Source organism: Pseudophryne corroboree, unplaced genomic scaffold (assembly GCF_028390025.1).
Source record: "Pseudophryne corroboree isolate aPseCor3 unplaced genomic scaffold, aPseCor3.hap2 scaffold_253, whole genome shotgun sequence".
NCBI classification, from domain to species: Eukaryota; Metazoa; Chordata; class Amphibia; order Anura; family Myobatrachidae; genus Pseudophryne; species Pseudophryne corroboree.
In genome coordinates, this window is record NW_026969189.1 from 886333 (window position 1) to 899241 (window position 12909).

Below are 12909 nucleotides of genomic sequence, written 5' to 3' on the forward strand. Positions count from 1 at the left end.
CCAATGCCTATCTCTTTGCAAAAGAGAGATATCGGCAAGGAAAAGCTGCATTGTACTTTTGCATTTTTCTCCCAAACGAAAGACACTAGAATGAAAATTTTAAAGCCTCCTGTTAGTGCTTCATCTACACGTTATAGCCCTGAATTTTCCAATGCCTAGCTCTTTGCAAAAGAGAGATATTGGCAAGGAAAAGCTGTATTGTACCTTTGCATTTTTCTCCCAAACGAAAGACACTAGAATGAAAATTTTAAAGCCTCCTGTTAGTGCTTCATCTACACGATATAGCCCTGAATTTTCCAATGCCTATCTCTTTGCAAAAGAGAGATATCGGCAAGGAAAAGCTGTATTGTACCTTTGCATTTTTCTCCCAAACGAAGGACACTAGAATGAAAATTTTAAAGCCTCCTGTTAGTGCTTCATCTACACGTTATAGCCCTGAATTTTCCAATGCCTATTTCTTTGCAAAAGAGAGATATCGGCAAGGAAAAGCTGTATTGTACCTTTGCATTTTTCTCCCAAACGAAAGACACTAGAATGAAAATTTTAAAGCCTACTGTTAGTGCTTCATCTACACGTTATAGCCCTGAATTTTCCAATGCCTAGCTCTTTGCAAAAGAGAGATATCGGCAAAGAAAAGCTGTATTGTACCTTTGCATTTTTCTCCCAAACGAAAGACACTAGAATGAAAATTTTAAAGCCTCCTGTTAGTGCTTCATCTACACGTTATAGCCCTGAATTTTCCAATGCCTATCTCTTTGCAAAAGAGAGATATCGGCAAGGAAAAGCTGTATTGTACCTTTGCTTTTTTCTCCCAAACGAAAGACACTAGAATAAAAATTTTAAAGCCTCCTATTAGTGCTTCATCTACACGTTATAGCCCTGAATTTTCCAATGCCTATCTCTTTGCAAAAGAGAGATATCGGCAAGGAAAAGCTGCATTGTACTTTTGCATTTTTCTCCCAAACGAAAGACACTAGAATGAAAATTTTAAAGCCTCCTGTTAGTGCTTCATCTACACGTTATAGCCCTGAATTTTCCAATGCCTAGCTCTTTGCAAAAGAGAGATATTGGCAAGGAAAAGCTGTATTGTACCTTTGCATTTTTCTCCCAAACGAAAGACACTAGAATGAAAATTTAAAAGCCTCCTGTTAGTGCTTCATGTACGCGGTATAGCCCTGAATTTTCCAATGCCTAGCTCTTTGCAAAAGAGAGATATCGGCAAGGAAAAGCTGTATTGTACCTTTGCATTTTTCTCCCAAACGAAAGACACTAGAATGAAAATTTTAAAGCCTCCTGTTAGTGCTTCATCTACACGTTATAGCCCTGAATTTTCCAATGCCTATCTCTTTGCAAAAGAGATATATCGGCAAGGAAATGCTGTATTGTACCTTTGCATTTTTCTCCCAAACGAAAGACACTAGAATGAAAATTTTAAAGCCTCCTGTTAGTGCTTCATCTACACGTTATAGCCCTGAATTTTCCAATGCCTAGCTCTTTGCAAAAGAGAGATATCGGCAAGGAAAAGCTGTATTGTACCTTTGCATTTTTCTCCCAAACGAAAGACACTAGAATGAAAATTTTAAAGCCTCCTGTTAGTGCTTCATCTACACGTTATAGCCCTGAATTTTCCAATGCCTATCTCTTTGCAAAAGAGAGATATCGGCAAGGAAAAACTGTATTGTACCTTTGCATTTTTCTCCCAAACGAAAGACACTAGAATGAAAATTTTAAAGCCTCCTGTTAGTGCTTCATCTACACGTTATAGCCCTGAATTTTCCAATGCCTATCTCTTTGCAAAAGAGAGATATCGGCAAGGAAAAGCTGTATTGTACCTTTGCATTTTTCTCCCAAACGAAGGACACTAGAATGAAAATTTTAAAGCCTCCTATTAGTGCTTCATCTACACGTTATAGCCCTGAATTTTCCAATGCCTATCTCTTTGCAAAAGAGAGATATCGGCAAGGAAAAGCTGTATTGTACCTTTGCATTTTTCTCCCAAACGAAGTACACTAGAATGAAAATGTTAAAGCCTCCTGTTAGTGCTTCATCTACACGTTATAGCCCTGAATTTTCCAATGCCTATCTCTTTGCAAAAGAGAGATATCGGCAAGGAAAAGCTGTATTGTACCTTTGCATTTTTCTCCCAAACGAAAGACACTAGAATGAAAATTTTAAAGCCTCCTGTTAGTGCTTCATCTACACGTTATAGCCCTGAATTTTCCAATGCCTATCTCTTTGCAAAAGAGAGATATCGGCAAGGAAATGCTGTATTGTACCTTTGCATTTTTCTCCCAAACGAAAGACACTAGAATGAAAATTTTAAAGCCTCCTGTTAGTGCTTCATCTACACGTTATAGCCCTGCATTTTCCAATGCCTATCTCTTTGCAAAAGAGAGATATCGGCAAGGAAAAGCTGCATTGTACTTTTGCATTTTTCTCCCAAACGAAAGACACTAGAATGAAAATTTTAAAGCCTCCTGTTAGTGCTTCATCTACACGTTATAGCCCTGAATTTTCCAATGCCTAGCTCTTTGCAAAAGAGAGATATTGGCAAGGAAAAGCTGTATTGTACCTTTGCATTTTTCTCCCAAACGAAAGACACTAGAATGAAAATTTTAAAGCCTACTGTTAGTGCTTCATCTACACGTTATAGCCCTGAATTTTCCAATGCCTAGCTCTTTGCAAAAGAGAGATATCGGCAAGGAAAAGCTGTATTGTACCTTTGCTTTTTTCTCCCAAACGAAAGACACTAGAATGAAAATTTTAAAGCCTCCTATTAGTGCTTCATCTACACGTTATAGCCCTGAATTTTCCAATGCCTATCTCTTTGCAAAAGAGAGATATCGGCAAGGAAAAGCTGCATTGTACTTTTGCATTTTTCTCCCAAACGAAAGACACTAGAATGAAAATTTTAAAGCCTCCTGCTAGTGCTTCATCTACACGTTATAGCCCTGAATTTTCCAATGCCTAGCTCTTTGCAAAAGAGAGATATTGGCAAGGAAAAGCTGTATTGTACCTTTGCATTTTTCTCCCAAACGAAAGACACTAGAATGAAAATTTAAAAGCCTCCTGTTAGTGCTTCATCTACACGGTATAGCCCTGAATTTTCCAATGCCTAGCTCTTTACAAAAGAGAGATATCGGCAAGGAAAAGCTGTATTGTACCTTTGCATTTTTCTCCCAAACGAAAGACACTAGAATGCAAACTACAGGTAGTGCTGCAGGGCCCACACCCTTTTACTTGCCTTACAGAGCAGCTCTGGAGCTGTTACAGTGCCCAGCTGCTGCAAGAAATCAGCTTGAATGCTTCAGGGGATGGGGCATGGCCAACATGAGCCCCACACCAAAGGAGGGGGGAGGTGTTTAATGCGAACTAGGGGTCATCCAAGCACTGCAAAAGGCCGCCATGCCCTGCATGCCCCTTTTCTCTTTTCATATGCAGATGAGGGTTCCAGTCAACTTTGGCCCACTGCTTGGATAACATCACCGTATGCAAATCCGTCTGCTGCAGACCTTCCCCCAGGAGTGCTTGTACTAGTTGTTGCATATGGTTTGATATTTGATGGTGCTTCAGTATTAGGCAGCCTTCCGCCCTCCCATGTTCATCTGAAAAGATGTGGTCTCCCTGCAGTTGTTGTCCCCAGATGAGAGTTCACTTGTGCTGCCTCAGTTGAATCTCCTTTACTTGACAGAGATGTGCCTGAGCAGCTGCCCTCACCAGCCCTATCCCAAATCATACTTATTTTGCATAGGAGATACCATGGTCATGAAGATTGTTCTCCAAGGGTGAGGTTCATTCATTGCATTCTGGGTATGCTGACCCCTGTGATTTTCCCAAATGTGGGAAACTCGACTGCATTATTTGTGGTAGTGGGGGACTGTGTTTGTGCTTTCCTCTGGTCAGCTCTGGTAAAAGTCAGATTTCTTTGTCTCAGATCTTCTTCTAGCCTTGTTCTTCTTTCGAGAGTTCCCTTGTGCTGCCTCAGTTGGATCTCTTTCACTTGACAGGGGGGTGCCCGAACAGCGACCCTCCCCAGCTCTAGCCCAACTCCTACTTACCTGCCAGGTGAGATACTATGATCATGAAGGTGCTTCTCCCAGGGCAAGGCTCAACCATTGCACTCTGGGTGTGCTGCTCCTGCGATTTCCCCAAATGTGGGAAACTTGACTGCATAATTTGTGTTTCCCCTCGTCGGCTCTCGTATAATTCAGATCTCTTTGTCTCAGGTCTCTCTCCAGCCTAGTTTGCTGTCTGTTTCCACTTCTCTTTTCTTCAGCCGCTCCCTTCTATACCCTTGTGCACTATCCTGACTTCTCCTCCCGTCTGCTTACTTTGTGCCTTCCAATGCACAATACAAACTACAGGTAGTGCTGCAGGGCCCACACCCTTTTACTTGCCTTACAGAGCAGCTCTGGAGCTGTTACAGTGCCCAGCTGCTGCAAGAAATCAGCTTGAATGCTTCAGGGGCTGGGGCATAGCCAACATGAGCCCCACACCAAAGGAGGGTGGAGGTGTTTAATGCAAACTAGGGGTCAGCCAAGCGCCGCAAAAGGCCACCATGCCCTGCACGCCCCTTTTCTCTTTTCATATGCAGATGAGGGTTGAAGCCAACTTTGACCCACTGCTTGGATGACATCACCATATGCAAATCCATCTGCGGCAGGCCTTCCCCCAGGAATGCTTGCACTAGTTGTTGCATTTGGTTTGTTGTTTGGGGGTGCTTCAGTATTAGGCAGCCTTCTGCCCTCCCATGTTCATCTGAAAATATATGTTCTCCCTGCAGTTGTTGTCCCAAGATGAGAGTTCCCTTGTGCTGCCTCAGTTGAATCTCCTTTACTTGACAGAGATGTGCATGAGCAGCGGCCCTCCCCAGCCCTATTCCAAATCATACTTATTTTGCATAGGAGATACCATGGTCATGAAGATTTTTCTCCCAGGGTGAGGTTCATTCATTGCATTTTGGGTATGCTGACCCCTGTGATTTCCCCAAATGTGGGAAACTTGACTGCATTATTTGTGGTAGTGGGAGACTGTGTTTGTGCTTTCCTCTGGTCAGCTCTGGTAAAAGTCAGATTTCTTTGTCTCAGATTTTCCTTTAGCCTTGTTCTTTTTTCGAGAGTTCCCTTGTGCTGCCTCAGTTGGATCTCCTTCACTTTACAGGGGGGTACCCGAGCAGCGACCCTCCCCAGCTCTAGCCCAACTCCTACTTACCTGCCAGGTGAGATACTATGATCATGAAGGTGCTTCTCCCAGGGCAAGGCTCACCCATTGTACTCTGGGTGTGCTGCTCCTGTGATTTCCCCAAATGTGGGAAACTTGACTGCATAATTTGTGTTTCCCCTGGTCGGCTCTCGTATAATTCAGATCTCTTTGTCTCAGGTCTCTCTCCAGCCTAGTTTGCTGTCTGTTTCCACTTCTCTTTTCTTCAGCCGCTCCCTTCTATACCCTTGTGCACTATCCTGACTTCTCCTCCCGTCTGCTTACTTTGTGCCTTCCAATGCACAATGCAAACTACAGGTAGTGCTGCAGGGCCCACACCCTTTTACTTGCCTTACAGAGCAGCTCTGGAGCTGTTACAGTGCCCAGCTGCTGCAAGAAATCAGCTTGAATGCTTCAGGGGATGGGGCATGGCCAACATGAGCCCCACACCAAAGGAGGGTGGAGGTGTTTAATGCGAACTAGGGGTCATCCAAGCACCGCAAAAGGCCGCCATGCCCTGCACGCCCCTTTTCTCTTTTCATATGCAGATGAGGGTTGAAGCCAACTTTGACCCACTGCTTGGATGACATCACCGTATGCAAATCCGTCTTCTGCAGAACTTCCCCCAGGAATGCTTGCACTAGTTGTTGCATTTGGTTTGTTGTTTGGGGGTGCTTCAGTATTAGGCAGCCTTCTGCCCTCCCATGTTCATCTGAAAATATGTGTTCTCCCTGCAGTTGTTGTCCCCAGATGAGAGTTCCCTTGTGCTGCCTCAGTTGAATCTCCTTTACTTGACAGAGATGTGCCTGAGCAGCGGCCCTCCCCAGCTCTATCCCAAATCATACTTATTTTGCATAGGAGATACCATGGTCATGAAGATTATTCTCCCAGGGTGAGGTTCATTCATTGCATTATGGGTATGCTGACCCCTGTGATTTCCCCAAATGTGGGAAACTCGACTGCTTTATTTGTGGTAGTGGGGGACTGTGTTTGTGTTTTCCTCTGGTCAGCTCTGGTAAAAGTCAGATTTCTTTGTTCAGATCTTCCTCTAGCCTTGTTCTTCTTTTGAGACTTCCCTTGTGCTGCCTCAGTTGGATCTCCTTCACTTGACAGGGGGGTGCCCAAGCAGAGACCCTCCCCAGCTCTAGCCCAACTCCTACTTACCTGCCAGGTGAGATACTATGATCATGAAGGTGCTTCTCCCAGGGCAAGGCTCACCCATTGCACTCTGGGTGTGCTGCCCCTGCGATTTCCCCAAATGTGGGAAACTTGACTGCATAATTTGTGTTTCCCCTGGTCGGCTCTCGTGTAATTCAGATCTCTTTGTCTCAGGTCTCTCTCCAACCTAGTTTGCTGTCTGTTTCCACTTCTCTTTTCTTCAGCCGCTCCCTTCTATACCCTTGTGCACTATCCTGACTTCTCCTCCCGTCTGCTTACTTTGTGCCTTCCAATGCACAATGCAAACTACAGGTAGTGCTGCAGGGCCCACACCCTTTTACTTGCCTTACAGAGCAGCTCTGGAGATGTTACAGTGCCCAGCTGCTGCAAGAAATCAGCTTGAATGCTTCAGGGGATGGGGCATGGCCAACATGAGCCCCACACCAAAGGAGGGTGGAGGTGTTTAATGCGAACTAGGGGTCATCCAAGCACCGCAAAAGGCCGCCATGCCCTGCACGCTCCTTTTCTCTTTTCATATGCAGATGAGGGTTGAAGCCAACTTTGACCCACTGCTTGGATGACATCACCGTATGCAAATCCGTCTTCTGCAGAACTTCCCCCAGGAATGCTTGCACTAGTTGTTGCATTTGGTTTGTTGTTTGGGGGTGCTTCAGTATTAGGCAGCCTTCTGCCCTCCCATGTTCATCTGAAAATATGTGTTCTCCCTGCAGTTGTTGTCCCCAGATGAGAGTTCCCTTGTGCTGCCTCAGTTGAATCTCCTTTACTTGACAGAGATGTGCATGAGCAGCGGCCCTCCCCAGCCCTATTCCAAATCATACTTATTTTGCATAGGAGATACCATGGTCATGAAGATTGTTCTCCCAGGGTGAGGTTCATTCATTGCATTTTGGGTATGCTGACCCCTGTGATTTCCCCAAATGTGGGAAACTTGACTGCATTATTTGTGGTAGTGGGGGACTGTGTTTGTGCTTTCCTCTGGTCAGCTCTGGTAAAAGTCAGATTTCTTTGTCTCAGATTTTCCTCTAGCCTTGTTCTTCTTTCGAGAGTTCCCTTGTGCTGCCTCAGTTGGATCTCCTTCAGTTTACAGGGGGGTACCCGAGCAGCGATCCTCCCCAGCTCTAGCCCAACTCCTACTTACCTGCCAGGTGAGATACTATGATCATGAAGGTGCTTCTCCCAGGGCAAGGCTCACCCATTGCACTCTAGGTGTGCTGCTCCTGCGATTTCCCCAAATGTGGGAAACTTGACTGCATAATTTGTGTTTCCCCTGGTCGGCTCTCGTATAATTCAGATCTCTTTGTCTCAGGTCTCTCTCCAGCCTAGTTTGCTGTCTGTTTCCACTTCTCTTTTCTTGAGCCGCTCCCTTCTATGCCCTTGCGCACTATCCTGACTTCTCCTCCTGTCTGCTTACTTTGTGCCTTCCAACGCACAATGCGAACTACAGGTAGTGCTGCAGGGCCCACACCCTTTTACTTGCCTTACAGAGCAGCTCTGGAGCTGTTACAGTGCCCAGCTGCTGCAAGAAATCAGCTTGAATGCTTCAGGGGCTGGGGCATAGCCAACATGAGCCCCACACCAAAGGAGGGTGGAGGTGTTTAATGCAAACTAGGGGTCAGCCAAGTGCCGCAAAAGGCCACCATGCCCTGCACGCCCCTTTTCTCTTTTCATATGCAGACGAGGGTTGAAGCCAACTTTGACCCACTGCTTGGATGACATCACCATATGCAAATCCATCTGCGGCAGGCCTTCCCCCAGGAATGCTTGCACTAGTTGTTGCATTTGGTTTGTTGTTTGGGGGTGCTTCAGTATTAGGCAGCTTTCTGCCCTCCCATGTTCATCTGAAAATATATGTTCTCCCTGCAGTTGTTGTCCCCAGATGAGAGTTCCCTTGTGCTGCCTCAGTTGAATCTCCTTTACTTGACAGAGATGTGCATGAGCAGCGGCCCTCCCCAGCCCTATTCCAAATCATACTTATTTTGCATAGGAGATACCATGGTCATGAAGATTTTTCTCCCAGGGTGAGGTTCATTCATTGCATTTTGGGTATGCTGACCCCTGTGATTTCCCCAAATGTGGGAAACTCAACTGCATTATTTGTGGTAGTGGGGGACTGTGTTTGTGCTTTCCTCTGGTCAGCTCTAGTAAAAGTCAGATTTCTTTGTCTCACATTTTCCTCTAGCCTTGTTCTTCTTTCGAGAGTTCCCTTGTGCTGCCTTTGTTGGATCTCCTTCACTTTACAGGGGGGTACCCGAGCAGCGACCCTCCCCAGCTCTAGCCCAACTCCTACTTACCTGCCAGGTGAGATACTATGATCATTAAGGTGCTTCTCCCAGGGCAAGGCTCACCCATTGTACTCTGGGTGTGCTGCTCCTGCGATTTCCCCAAATGTGGGAAACTTGACTGCATAATTTGTGTTTCCCCTCGTCGGCTCTCGTATAATTCAGATCTCTTTGTCTCAGGTCTCTCTCCAGCCTAGTTTGCTGTCTGTTTCCACTTCTCTTTTCTTCAGCCGCTCCCTTCTATACCCTTGTGCACTATCCTGACTTCTCCTCCCGTCTGCTTACTTTGTGCCTTCCAATGCACAATGCAAACTACAGGTAGTGCTGCAGGGCCCACACCCTTTTACTTGCCTTACAGAGCAGCTCTGGAGCTGTTACAGTGCCCAGCTGCTGCAAGAAATCAGCTTGAATGCTTCAGGGGCTGGGGCATAGCCAACATCAGCCCCACACCGAAGGAGGGTGGAGGTGTTTAATGCAAACTAGGGGTCAGTCAAGCGCCGCAAAAGGCCACCATGCCCTGCACGCCCCTTTTCTGTTTTCATATGCAGATGAGGGTTGAAGCCAACTTTGACCCACTGCTTGGATGACATCACCATATGCAAATCCATCTGCGGCAGGCCTTCCCCCAGGAATGCTTGCACTAGTTGTTGCATTTGGTTTGTTGTTTGGGGGTGCTTCAGTATTAGGCAGCCTTCTGCTGCACCCTGCTTTGGTGTGGGGCTCATGTTGGCCATGCCCCATCCCCTGAAGCTTTCAAGCAGATTTCTTGCAGCAGCTGGGCACTGTAACAGCTCAAGAGCTGCTCTGTAAGGCAAGTAAAAGGGTGTGGGCCCTGCAGCACTACCTGTAGTTTGCATTGTGCATTGGAAGGCACAAAGTAAGCAGACGGGAGGAGAAGTCAGGATAGTGCACAAGGGTATAGAAGGGAGCGGCTGAAGAAAAGAGAAGTGGAAACAGACAGCAAACTAGGCTGGAGAGAGATCTGAGACAAAGAGATCTGAATTATACGATAGCCGACCAGGGGAAACACAAATTATGCAGTCAAGTTTCCCACATTTGGGGAAATCGCAGGGGCAGCATACCCAAAATGCAATGAATGAACCTCACCTCGACTGCTTTATTTGTGGTAGTGGGGGACTGTGTTTGTGTTTTCTTCTGGTCAGCTCTGGTAAAAGTCAGATTTCTTTGTTTCAGATCTTCCTCTAGCCTTGTTCTTCTTTTGAGAGTTCCCTTGTGCTGCCTCAGTTGGATCTCCTTCACTTAACAGGGGGGTGCCCGAGCAGCGACCCTCCCCAGCTCTAGCCCAACTCATACTTACCTGCCAGGTGAGATACTATGATCATGAAGGTGCTTCTCCCAGGGCAAGGCTCACCCATTGCACTCTGGGTGTGCTGCCCCTGCGATTTCCCCAAATGTGGGAAACTTGACTGCATAATTTGTGTTTCCCCTGGTCGGCTATCGTATAATTCAGATCTCTTTGTCTCAGATCTCTCTCCAGCCTAGTTTGCTGTCTGTTTCCACTTCTCTTTTCTTCAGCCGCTCCCTTCTATACCCTTGTGCACTATCCTGACTTCTCCTCCCGTCTGCTTACTTTGTGCCTTCCAATGCACAATGCAAACTACAGGTAGTGCTGCAGGGCCCACACCCTTTTACTTGCCTTACAGAGCAGCTCTTGAGCTGTTACAGTGCCCAGCTGCTGCAAGAAATCTGCTTGAAAGCTTCAGGGGATGGGGCATGGCCAACATGAGCCCCACACGAAAGCAGGGTGCAGCAGAAGGCTGCCTAATACTGAAGCACCCCCAAACAACAAACCAAATGCAACAACTAGTGCAAGCATTCCTGGGGGAAGGCCTGCCGCAGATGGATTTGCATATGGTGATGTCATCCAAGCAGTGGGTCAAAGTTGGCTTCAACCCTCATCTGCATATGAAAACAGAAAAGGGGCGTGCAGGGCATGGTGGCCTTTTGCGGCGCTTGACTGACCCCTAGTTTGCATTAAACACCTCCACCCTCCTTCGGTGTGGGGCTGATGTTGGCTATGCCCCAGCCCCTGAAGCATTCAAGCTGATTTCTTGCAGCAGCTGGGCACTGTAACAGCTCCAGAGCTGCTCTGTAAGGCAAGTAAAAGGGTGTGGGCCCTGCAGCACTACCTGTAGTTTGCATTGTGCATTGGAAGGCACAAAGTAAGCAGACGGGAGGAGAAGTCAGGATAGTGCACAAGGGTATAGAAGGGAGCGGCTGAAGAAAAGAGAAGTGGAAACAGACAGCAAACTAGGCTGGAGAGAGACCTGAGACAAAGAGATCTGAATTATACGAGAGCCGACGAGGGGAAACACAAATTATGCAGTCAAGTTTCCCACATTTGGGGAAATCGCAGGAGCAGCACACCCAGAGTACAATGGGTGAGCCTTGCCCTGGGAGAAGCACCTTAATGATCATAGTATCTCACCTGGCAGGTAAGTAGGAGTTGGGCTAGAGCTGGGGAGGGTCGCTGCTTGGGTACCCCCCTGTAAAGTGAAGGAGATCCAACAAAGGCAGCACAAGGGAACTCTCGAAAGAAGAACAAGGCTAGAGGAAAATGTGAGACAAAGAAATCTGACTTTTACTAGAGCTGACCAGAGGAAAGCACAAACACAGTCCCCCACTACCACAAATAATGCAGTTGAGTTTCCCACATTTGGGGAAATCACAGGGGTCAGCATACCCAAAATGCAATGAATGAACCTCACCCTGGGAGAAAAATCTTCATGACCATGGTATCTCCTATGCAAAATAAGTATGATTTGGAATAGGGCTGGGGAGGGCCGCTGCTCATGCACATCTCTGTCAAGTAAAGGAGATTCAACTGAGGCAGCACAAGGGAACTCTCATCTGGGGACAACAACTGCAGGGAGAACATATATTTTCAGATGAACATGGGAGGGCAGAAAGCTGCCTAATACTGAAGCACCCCCAAACAACAAACCAAATGCAACAACTAGTGCAAGCATTCCTGGGGGAAGGCCTGCCGCAGATGGATTTGCATATGGTGATGTCATCCAAGCAGTGGGTCAAAGTTGGCTTCAACCCTCGTCTGCATATGAAAAGAGAAAAGGGGCGTGCAGGGCATGGTGGCCTTTTGCGGCACTTGGCTGACCCCTAGTTTGCATTAAACACCTCCACCCTCCTTTGGTGTGGGGCTCATGTTGGCTATGCCCCAGCCCCTGAAGCATTCAAGCTGATTTCTTGCAGCAGCTGGGCACTGTAACAGCTCCAGAGCTGCTCTGTAAGGCAAGTAAAAGGGTGTGGGCCCTGCAGCACTACCTGTAGTTCGCATTGTGCGTTGGAAGGCACAAAGTAAGCAGACAGGAGGAGAAGTCAGGATAGTGCGCAAGGGCATAGAAGGGAGCGGCTCAAGAAAAGAGAAGTGGAAACAGACAGCAAACTAGGCTGGAGAGAGACCTGAGACAAAGAGATCTGAATTATACGAGAGCCGACCAGGGGAAACACAAATTATGCAGTCAAGTTTCCCACATTTGGGGAAATCGCAGGAGCAGCACACCTAGAGTGCAATGGGTGAGCCTTGCCCTGGGAGAAGCACCTTCATGATCATAGTATCTCACCTGGCAGGTAAGTAGGAGTTGGGCTAGAGCTGGGGAGGATCGCTGCTCGGGTACCCCCCTGTAAACTGAAGGAGATCCAACTGAGGCAGCACAAGGGAACTCTCGAAAGAAGAACAAGGCTAGAGGAAAATCTGAGACAAAGAAATCTGACTTTTACCAGAGCTGACCAGAGGAAAGCACAAACACAGTCCCCCACTACCACAAATAATGCAGTCAAGTTTCCCACATTTGGGGAAATCACAGGGGTCAGCATACCCAAAATGCAATGAATGAACCTCACCCTGGGAGAACAATCTTCATGACCATGGTATCTCCTATGCAAAATAAGTATGATTTGGAATAGGGCTGGGGAGGGCCGCTGCTCATGCACATCTCTGTCAAGTAAAGGAGATTCAACTGAGGCAGCACAAGGGAACTCTTATCTGGGGACAACAACTGCAGGGAGAACACATATTTTCAGATGAACATGGGAGGGCAGAAGGCTGCCTAATACTGAAGCACCCCCAAACAACAAACCAAATGCAACAACTAGTGCAAGCATTCCTGGGGGAAGTTCTGCAGAAGACGGATTTGCATACGGTGATGTCATCCAAGCAGTGGGTCAAAGTTGGCTTCAACCCTCATCTGCATATGAAAAGAGAAAAGGAGCG

General features: G+C 46.9%; 12 non-coding genes and 3 pseudogenes across 12 annotated transcripts; 11 read left to right on the plus strand and 4 right to left on the minus strand.

Annotated features, from left to right (window-relative positions):
- Positions 1–3734: 3734 nt before the first annotated feature.
- On the plus strand, positions 3735–3898 carry LOC135012125 (U1 spliceosomal RNA). The gene has a single exon (XR_010211130.1). It is a non-coding gene; the product is annotated as a U1 spliceosomal RNA (small nuclear RNA).
- Positions 3899–4050: 152 nt separating this feature from the next.
- LOC135012392 (U1 spliceosomal RNA) lies at positions 4051–4186 on the plus strand (annotated as a pseudogene).
- A 701-nt stretch (positions 4187–4887) lies between these two features.
- LOC135012226 (U1 spliceosomal RNA) lies at positions 4888–5051 on the plus strand. Its single transcript, XR_010211230.1, has one exon. It is a non-coding gene; the product is annotated as a U1 spliceosomal RNA (small nuclear RNA).
- A 152-nt stretch (positions 5052–5203) lies between these two features.
- LOC135012368 (U1 spliceosomal RNA) lies at positions 5204–5366 on the plus strand. Its single transcript, XR_010211365.1, has one exon. It is a non-coding gene; the product is annotated as a U1 spliceosomal RNA (small nuclear RNA).
- Positions 5367–6040: 674 nt separating this feature from the next.
- LOC135012196 (U1 spliceosomal RNA) lies at positions 6041–6204 on the plus strand. Its single transcript, XR_010211201.1, has one exon. It is a non-coding gene; the product is annotated as a U1 spliceosomal RNA (small nuclear RNA).
- Positions 6205–6355: 151 nt separating this feature from the next.
- On the plus strand, positions 6356–6518 carry LOC135012243 (U1 spliceosomal RNA). Its single transcript, XR_010211247.1, has one exon. It is a non-coding gene; the product is annotated as a U1 spliceosomal RNA (small nuclear RNA).
- Positions 6519–7192: 674 nt separating this feature from the next.
- On the plus strand, positions 7193–7356 carry LOC135012145 (U1 spliceosomal RNA). Its single transcript, XR_010211150.1, has one exon. It is a non-coding gene; the product is annotated as a U1 spliceosomal RNA (small nuclear RNA).
- Positions 7357–7508: 152 nt separating this feature from the next.
- Positions 7509–7671, plus strand: LOC135012407 (U1 spliceosomal RNA). Its single transcript, XR_010211382.1, has one exon. It is a non-coding gene; the product is annotated as a U1 spliceosomal RNA (small nuclear RNA).
- Positions 7672–8345: 674 nt separating this feature from the next.
- Positions 8346–8509, plus strand: LOC135012111 (U1 spliceosomal RNA). Its single transcript, XR_010211116.1, has one exon. It is a non-coding gene; the product is annotated as a U1 spliceosomal RNA (small nuclear RNA).
- Positions 8510–8661: 152 nt separating this feature from the next.
- LOC135012399 (U1 spliceosomal RNA) lies at positions 8662–8797 on the plus strand (annotated as a pseudogene).
- A 1170-nt stretch (positions 8798–9967) lies between these two features.
- LOC135012249 (U1 spliceosomal RNA) lies at positions 9968–10130 on the plus strand. Its single transcript, XR_010211253.1, has one exon. It is a non-coding gene; the product is annotated as a U1 spliceosomal RNA (small nuclear RNA).
- An 855-nt stretch (positions 10131–10985) lies between these two features.
- LOC135012400 (U1 spliceosomal RNA) lies at positions 10986–11121 on the minus strand (annotated as a pseudogene).
- A 152-nt stretch (positions 11122–11273) lies between these two features.
- On the minus strand, positions 11274–11437 carry LOC135012112 (U1 spliceosomal RNA). The gene has a single exon (XR_010211117.1). It is a non-coding gene; the product is annotated as a U1 spliceosomal RNA (small nuclear RNA).
- Positions 11438–12111: 674 nt separating this feature from the next.
- On the minus strand, positions 12112–12274 carry LOC135012408 (U1 spliceosomal RNA). The gene has a single exon (XR_010211383.1). It is a non-coding gene; the product is annotated as a U1 spliceosomal RNA (small nuclear RNA).
- A 152-nt stretch (positions 12275–12426) lies between these two features.
- On the minus strand, positions 12427–12590 carry LOC135012146 (U1 spliceosomal RNA). Its single transcript, XR_010211151.1, has one exon. It is a non-coding gene; the product is annotated as a U1 spliceosomal RNA (small nuclear RNA).
- Positions 12591–12909: the final 319 nt, after the last annotated feature.